Consider the following 7,322-nt stretch of genomic DNA (forward strand, 5'->3'; position numbering starts at 1 on the left):
AGACAGAGTCTCACTCTGTTGCCCAGGCCAGAGTGCAGTGGCACGATCTCGGCTCACTGCAACCTCCACCTCCTGGGTTCAAGTTATTCTCCCACCTCAGCCTCCCTAGCAGCTGGGACTACAGGTGTGTGCCACCACGCCCAGCTAATTTTTGTATTTTTAGTAGAGATGGGGTTTCACCATGTTGGTCAGGCTGCTCTCAAGCTCCTGACCCCCGGTGATCCACCCACCTTGGCCTCCCAAAGTGCTGGGATTACAGGCTCAGCTACCGCACTCAGCTGAGGTTAGCATTATCTTGATACCAAAACCAGAAAAACATGACAAGAAAAAAAAGTACTACAAACTAATATTGCTCACAAATATAGACATAAAAGAAAATGAATTGATTGGGAGGCTGAAACAAGAGGATTGCTTGATTCCAGGAGCTGAAGTCCAGCCTGGGCAACTTAGCAAGACTTCATACCTTAAAAAAAAAAAAAAAAAGTTGGCCAGGTGCGGTGGCTCATGCCTGTAATCCCAGCACTTTGGGAGCCTGAGGCGGGTGGATCACTTGAGGTCAGGGGTTCAAGACGAGCCTGGCCAACATGGTGAAACCTTGTCTCTACTAAAAATATAAAAATTAGCTGGGTGTGGTGGTGTGCACCTGTAATCCCAGCTATTCGGAAAAGCTGAGGCAGGAGAATTGCTTGAACCCAGGAGTCCTGGGTTGCAGTTAGCTGAGATCATATCACTGTACTCCAGCCTGAGTGACAGAGCAAGACTCCGTCTCCAAAAAAAAAACAAAAACGAAAAAACTTTTTTTTTCCCAAGATGGCAGATTTGGGGCTGTTAGTGTTCCTCAGTCACATAGCAAGATAGTGCATACAGATCAACTCTGTGGGCTTTAACTCAAGAAAGAAAATGGGAATCCAACAGAATCATGAAGAACACCCTAGGTCTCAGGGAGGAAAACAAAGGCAAACAGCCCCCGTGATGGCATTTGGCTCATAAAAGTGAGTGAAGCCCCAGTACATGAGAGGCAGACAGGCTCTTTCCACTGGAGATACAAGCAACAGAGGCCAAGGGAGAGCACTTTGTTTCTCCCAAGTCCTGGAGCTAACTTGAGAAGATATTTGGAGACACTGAGAAGGAAAGACACTGGGAAAAGCTGTAGGCATTTCCCAGGCCCAGGATGCCACTTTTAATCCAGGCATACAAAGTTAGTCATTCTTTGGCGACACAGTAGCATGGCCACACAGGCATTTTAGTCTTGGGCCAGAGATTGGAGTGCCTGCTCTCGAGTTGCACAGAGGCTTCTACAGCCAGAATTGTAGAAAGCACCTTGCAGTAGGTGCTGGCAATGTGCTCTTCCCTGTCACAGGACTGGGGTGGGAAAGGGACTGCTACAGCTATGGTTTCTCCTAGGCAACAAGATGCAACCAGGGTCAGCTTGGTGACCTGTGGACTGGTCTCAGTGAGTTATTGCTTGGTATGCTAGACTGTTCCCCTGAGATTGTGGTGCAGTGGGGCCCTCTCAGCTTGACACTCAGGGAGATCTCCAGGCATTTAGAGCGCCCACTCACCCAGATCAGCAGCCTGAGCTGCCCTATCCTTCCTGTGCAGACACTCTAGTGAAGTGGGGCTCACTCTGCTCCACACCCAGGCAGATCTTCAGGCATTTGGAGCACCTGCTTGCCTGCATTTGCAGTCTGAGTTGGCACACCCTTCCTGTATAGAGACCATGGTGAAGAGGCACCCTATCCACCCCATGCCCAGACAGATCTCTAGGCAGTCGGAGCATCCGTTCACCTGAATTAGCAGCCTGCCACCCACCCTCCCTGTGTAGAGATTGTGGTGCAGCAGTGCCCTCTGCATTCCACACTCAGACACCTGGAGCATGCACTCTCCTGGATTAAGAGTTTAGGCCACCCTGGTTCCTTGTGCATAGAACTTGGGGCCAAGGAGGTTTCCCAACTCAACAACTAGCAACACCTCTGGGCACTAGGTGGCAGCCCACTGGATTCTCCCTTGGTGTTGGTGCTGTGCCTGCCATTGAGGGACCTGTAGACAGGCCAGCTCTGGTCCAGCCCCACTCATCTTACCTCCTGGGACTGAGCAGGGAGCTCAAGCCACTGTGCATTCCATGGATCAGCCCATTGCTTGAGGCAACAGAGAGCTTCTGCCAGTAAACAAGGATCAAGAATATACCCAGCCACGTTGGCCACAGCTGGCTCTTACTTATAAGTGCCATCTACTGGCCTGTACATCAAACCGCACAACCCAATATAAAATCTGCTGATAGTATACAAGGCTATAGAAACAAAAGCCAAAAGACCCAATCTAATATTCTCTACAGTCATTACCCGCTAGGCAGGGGAGAGGGAAAGGGAAGGGGAAAAAAAAAAACCGATATTATAGGGAAAGAAATAAAAAGAAAAAAATTCTACCCACACACACACAAATTAGAATTGCCAGCATCTCCAGATGAGAAAGAACCAAAGCAAGAATTCTGGCACCATGAAAAATCTGAATGTAGTGATACCACCAAAGGATCAAACTAGATCTCTAGTCCTTAACCAAAATTGAAACTCAGAAATGACAGATAAAGAATTCAAAGTATGGATTGCTAGGAAACTCAACAAGATCCAAGACAAGCTTGAACATCAACCTAAAGAAACTTCTAAAGCAATCCACAAAATGAAGGAATAGATAAACATCTTGAAAATAAATCAGTCAGAGCTTTTGGAATTGAAAAACTCAGGCCGGGCGTGGTGGCTCACGCCTGTAATCCCAGCACTTTGGGAGGCCGAGGCAGGCGGATCACGAGGTCAGGAGACCAAGACCATCCTGGCTAACACAGTGAAACCCCATCTCTACTAAAAATACAAAAAATTAGCCGGGCATGGTGGCGGGCGCCTGTAGTCCCAGCTACTCAGGAGGCTGAGGCAGGAGAGTGGCGTGAACATGGGAGGTGGAGCTTGCAGTGAGCCAAGATTGCGCCACTGCACTCCAGCCTGGGCGACAGAGCGAGACTCCATCTCAAAAAAAAAAAGAAAAACTCACTTAAAGAATTTCAAAATACAATTGAAAGCTTTATCAATGACTGGATCACGCAGAAGAAAGAATTTCAGAGCTTGAAATTTGGTCTTTTGAACTAACCTAGTCAGACAAATATATAAAAAAGGTAATTTTAAAAAACGAACAAGGCCAGGCACAGTGGTTCATGCCTGTAATCCCAGCACTTGAGAGGCTGAGGCGAGCGAATCACTTGAGGCTAGGAGTTTGAGACCAGCCTGACCAACATGGTGAAACCTTGCCTCTACTAAAAATAAAAAAATTAGGCCAGGCACAGTGGTTTATGCCTGTAATCCCAGCACTTTGGGAGGCTGAGGCAGGTAGATCACCTGAAGTCAGGAGTTCAAGACCAGCCTGGCCAACATGGTGAAACCCCATCTCTACTAAAAATACAAAAATTAGACAGGCATGGTGGTGGGTGCCTGTAATCCCAGCTACTCAGGAGGCTGAGGCAGGAGAATCGCTTGAACCTGGGAGGCAGAGGTTGCAGTGAGCTGTGATCCCACCACTACACTCCAGCCTGGACGACTGAGCAAGACTTTGTTTCAAAATAAAAAAATACAAATACAAATACAAAAATTAGCCAGGCGTGGTGGCATGCACCTGTAGTCCCAGCTATTCAGGAGACTGGGGCATGAGAATTGCTTGAACCTGGGAGGCTGAGATTGCAGTGAATTGAGACTGCACTGCTGCACTTCAGCCTGGGCAATAGAGCAAGACTGTGTCTCAAAAAAAAATAAATAAATAAAAATGTAGGCCAGGCGCAGTGGCTCACACCTGTAATCCCTGCACTTTGGGAGGCCGAGGCAGGTGAATCACAAGGTCAGGAGATCGAGACCATCCTGGCTAACACAGTGAAACCCCGTCTCTACTAAAAATACAAAAAATTAGCCGGGCGTGGTGACGGGCGCCTGTAGTCCCAGCCACTCAGGAGGCTGAGGCAGGAGAATGGTGTGAACCCGGGAGGTGGAGCTTGCAGTGAGCTGAGATCATGCCACTGCACTCCAGCCTGGGCTACAGAGGGAGACTCTGTCTCAAGAAAAAGAAAATGTAGAGATGGGGTTTCACCACGTTGCCCAGGCTGTTCTCATACTCCTGGGCTCAAGGAATCCACCCGTCTCAGCCTTCTAAAGTGCTGGGATTACAGGTGTGAGCCATGGTACCCAGCCCTCAACTTTTTTTTTTTTTTTTTTTTTTGAGACAGTCTTGATCTGTTGCCCAGGCTGGAGTGCAGTGGTGTGATCTTGGCTCACTGCAACCTCCACCTCCCAGATTCAAGCAATTCTCCTGCCTCAGTTTCCCAAGTAGCTGGAACTACAAGCACCTGCCACCACGCCAAGCTAATTTTTGTATTTTTTGCAGAGATGGGCTTTCACCATGTTGGCCAGGCTCATCTTGGACTCCTGACCTCAAAAGATCCACCCACCTTGGCCTCTCAAAGTGCTGGGATTACAGGTGTGAGCCACCACGCCCGGCCCATCTGCATTCTTAAAAGAAAAAGTAATTCCAACCAAGAATTTCATATCCTGCCAAACTAAACTTCATAATTGGGTCGGGTGCTGTGGCTCACACCTGTAATCCCAGCACTTTACCATCCTGGCCAACATGGTGAAAGTCTATCTCTACTAAAAATACAAAAATTAGCTGAGCATAGTGGCGTGCACCTGTAGTCCCAGCTACTTGGGAGGCTGAGGCAGGAGAATCGCTTGAACCTGGGAGGCGGAGGTTGCAGTGAGCTGAGATCGTGCCACTGCACTCCAGCATGACGACAGAGCGAAACTCCGTCTCAAAAATAAAATAAAATAAAATAAACTTCATAGTTGAAGGAGAAATAAAAGCTTTTCCAGACAAGCAAGTGCTAAGGGAATCTGTTACCACTAAACTAGCCTTACAAGAGATCCTTAAGGGAGTTCTAAACATGGAAATAGAAGAACAATACCTGCTACCACAAAAATAGTTAGGTGCACAGCTGACAGATTCTATAAAGCCACTGCATAATAGAAACTACAAAGCAACCAGCTAATAACTTCATGATAGGATCAAAATCTCACATATCAATATTAACCTTGAATGTAAACAGTCTAAACAGCTCACTTAAAAGGCACAGAGCTTGCTTCCTTCCTTCCTTCCTTCCTCCCTCCCTCCCTCTCTCTTTCGACGGTCTCCCTCTGTTGCCGAGGCTGGACTGTACTGCCATGATCTCAGCTCGCTGCAACCTCCCTGCCTCGCGCTCCTGTGATTCTCCTGCCTCGGCCTGCCGAGTGCCTGGGATTGCAGGCACGCACCGCCACGCCTGCCTGGTTTTTGTATTTTTGGTGGAGACGGGGTTTCGCAGTATTGGCCGGGCTGGTCTCCAGCTCCTGACCTCGAGTGATCTGCCCGCCTCGAGTGATCTGCTCCACCTCTCCCGAGGTGCTGGGATTGCAGACGGAGTCTCGCTCACTCAATGCTCAATGTTGCCCAGGCTGGAGTGCAGTGGCGTGATCTTGGCTCGCTACAACCTCCACCTCCCAGCCGCCTGCCTTGGCCTCCCAAAGTGCTAAGATTACAGCCTCTGCCCGGCCGCCACCCCGTCTAGGAAGTGAGGAGGGTCTCTGCCTGGCCGCCCATCGTCTGGGATGTGAGGAGCGCCTCTGCCCGGCCGCCCCGTCTGGGATGAGAGGAGCGCCTCTGCCCGGCCGCCCCATCTGGGATGTGAGGAGTGCCTCTGCCCAGCCGCCACCCCATCTGGGAAGTGAGGAGCGCCTCTGTCCGGCCGCCACCCCGTCTGGGAGGTGAGGAGCGCCTCTGCCCGGCCGCCACCCCGTCTGGGAGGTGAGGAGCGTCTCTGCCCGGCCGCCACCCCGTCTGGGAATTGAGGAGCGCCTTTGCCCGGCCGCCACCCCGTCTGGGAAGTGAGGAGCGCCTCTGCCCGGCCACCACCCCGTCTGGGATGTGAGGAGCGTCTCTGCCTGGTCTCCCTGTCTAGGAAGTGAGGAGCGCCTCTGCCCGGCTGCCCCGTCTGGGAAGTAAGGAGCACCTCTGCCCGGCCGCCCCATCTGGGAAGTGAGGAACGCCTCTGCCCGGCCGCCCCGTCTGGAAGGTGAGGAGCGCCTCTGCCCGGCCGCCCATTGTCTGGGAAGTGAGGAGCGCCTCTGCCCGGCCGCCACTCTGTCTGGGAAGTGGGGAGCGCCTCTGCCTGGCCGCCCCGTCTGGGATGTGAGGAGCGCCTCTGCCTGGCCGCCCTGTCTGGGAAGTTAGGAGAGCCTCTGCCCGGCTGCCCATTATCTGGGAAGTGAGGAGCGCCTCTGCCTGGCCGCTGTGCAATCTTCCAAATGTGAAGTGACAGCCTTTCTGCAGGTGTACCCAACAGCTCCGAAGAGACAGCGACCATCGAGAACGGGCCATGATGACGATGGCGGTTTTGTCGAAAAAGGGGAAATGTGGGGAAAAGAAAGGGAGATCAGATTGTTACTGTGTCTGTGTAGAAAGAAGTAGACATAGGAGACTCCATTTTGTTCTGTACTAAGAAAAATTCTTCTGCCTTGGGATGCTGTTATCTATAACTTTACCCTCAACCCCGTGCTCTCTGAAACATGTGCTGTGTCAACTCAGGGTTAAATGGATTAAGGGCGGTGCAAGATGTGCTTTGTTAAACAGATGCTTGAAGGCAGCATGCTTGTTAAGAGTCATCACCACTCCCTAATCTCAAGTACCCAGGGACACAAACACTGTGGAAGGCCGCAGGGACCTCTGCCTAGGAAAACCAGAGAGACCTTTGTTCACGTGTTTATCTGCTGACCTCTCCACTATTATCCTATGACCCTGCCACATCCCCCTCTCCGAGAAACACCCAAGAATGATCAATAAATACTTAAAAAAAAAAAAAAAATTTGATAAGAAAATGTAGACCTATAACAGAAAAATGGGCTAAGGACATGAAGAATTAATTAACCAAAGAAGAAATACTAATGGCCATGAAACATGTGGGAAAATGTTTAATGTGGTAAAAACAAATGCAAATTAAAACAGCATGATAATGCTATTTCTCATCTATTCATCTGGCAGGATTATTAAGAGTGGTAATACTCAGCATAGGTTAGGGTATGGAGAAAATGGCATATTTACACGCTGTAGTTGGGACTGCAAAAATTTCCATTATTTATCTACAGGATAATTTGGCAATACATATAAAAAGCTTTAAAACATGACACACTTCAATGCAGAAATTTTAATTATTTAATTTTGATCGTAAGTAAATAAATATATGCAAAAAGTTTTAACCATTA

This window comes from Pongo pygmaeus, chromosome 10 (assembly GCF_028885625.2).
Source record: "Pongo pygmaeus isolate AG05252 chromosome 10, NHGRI_mPonPyg2-v2.0_pri, whole genome shotgun sequence".
Taxonomy (NCBI): domain Eukaryota; kingdom Metazoa; phylum Chordata; class Mammalia; order Primates; family Hominidae; genus Pongo; species Pongo pygmaeus.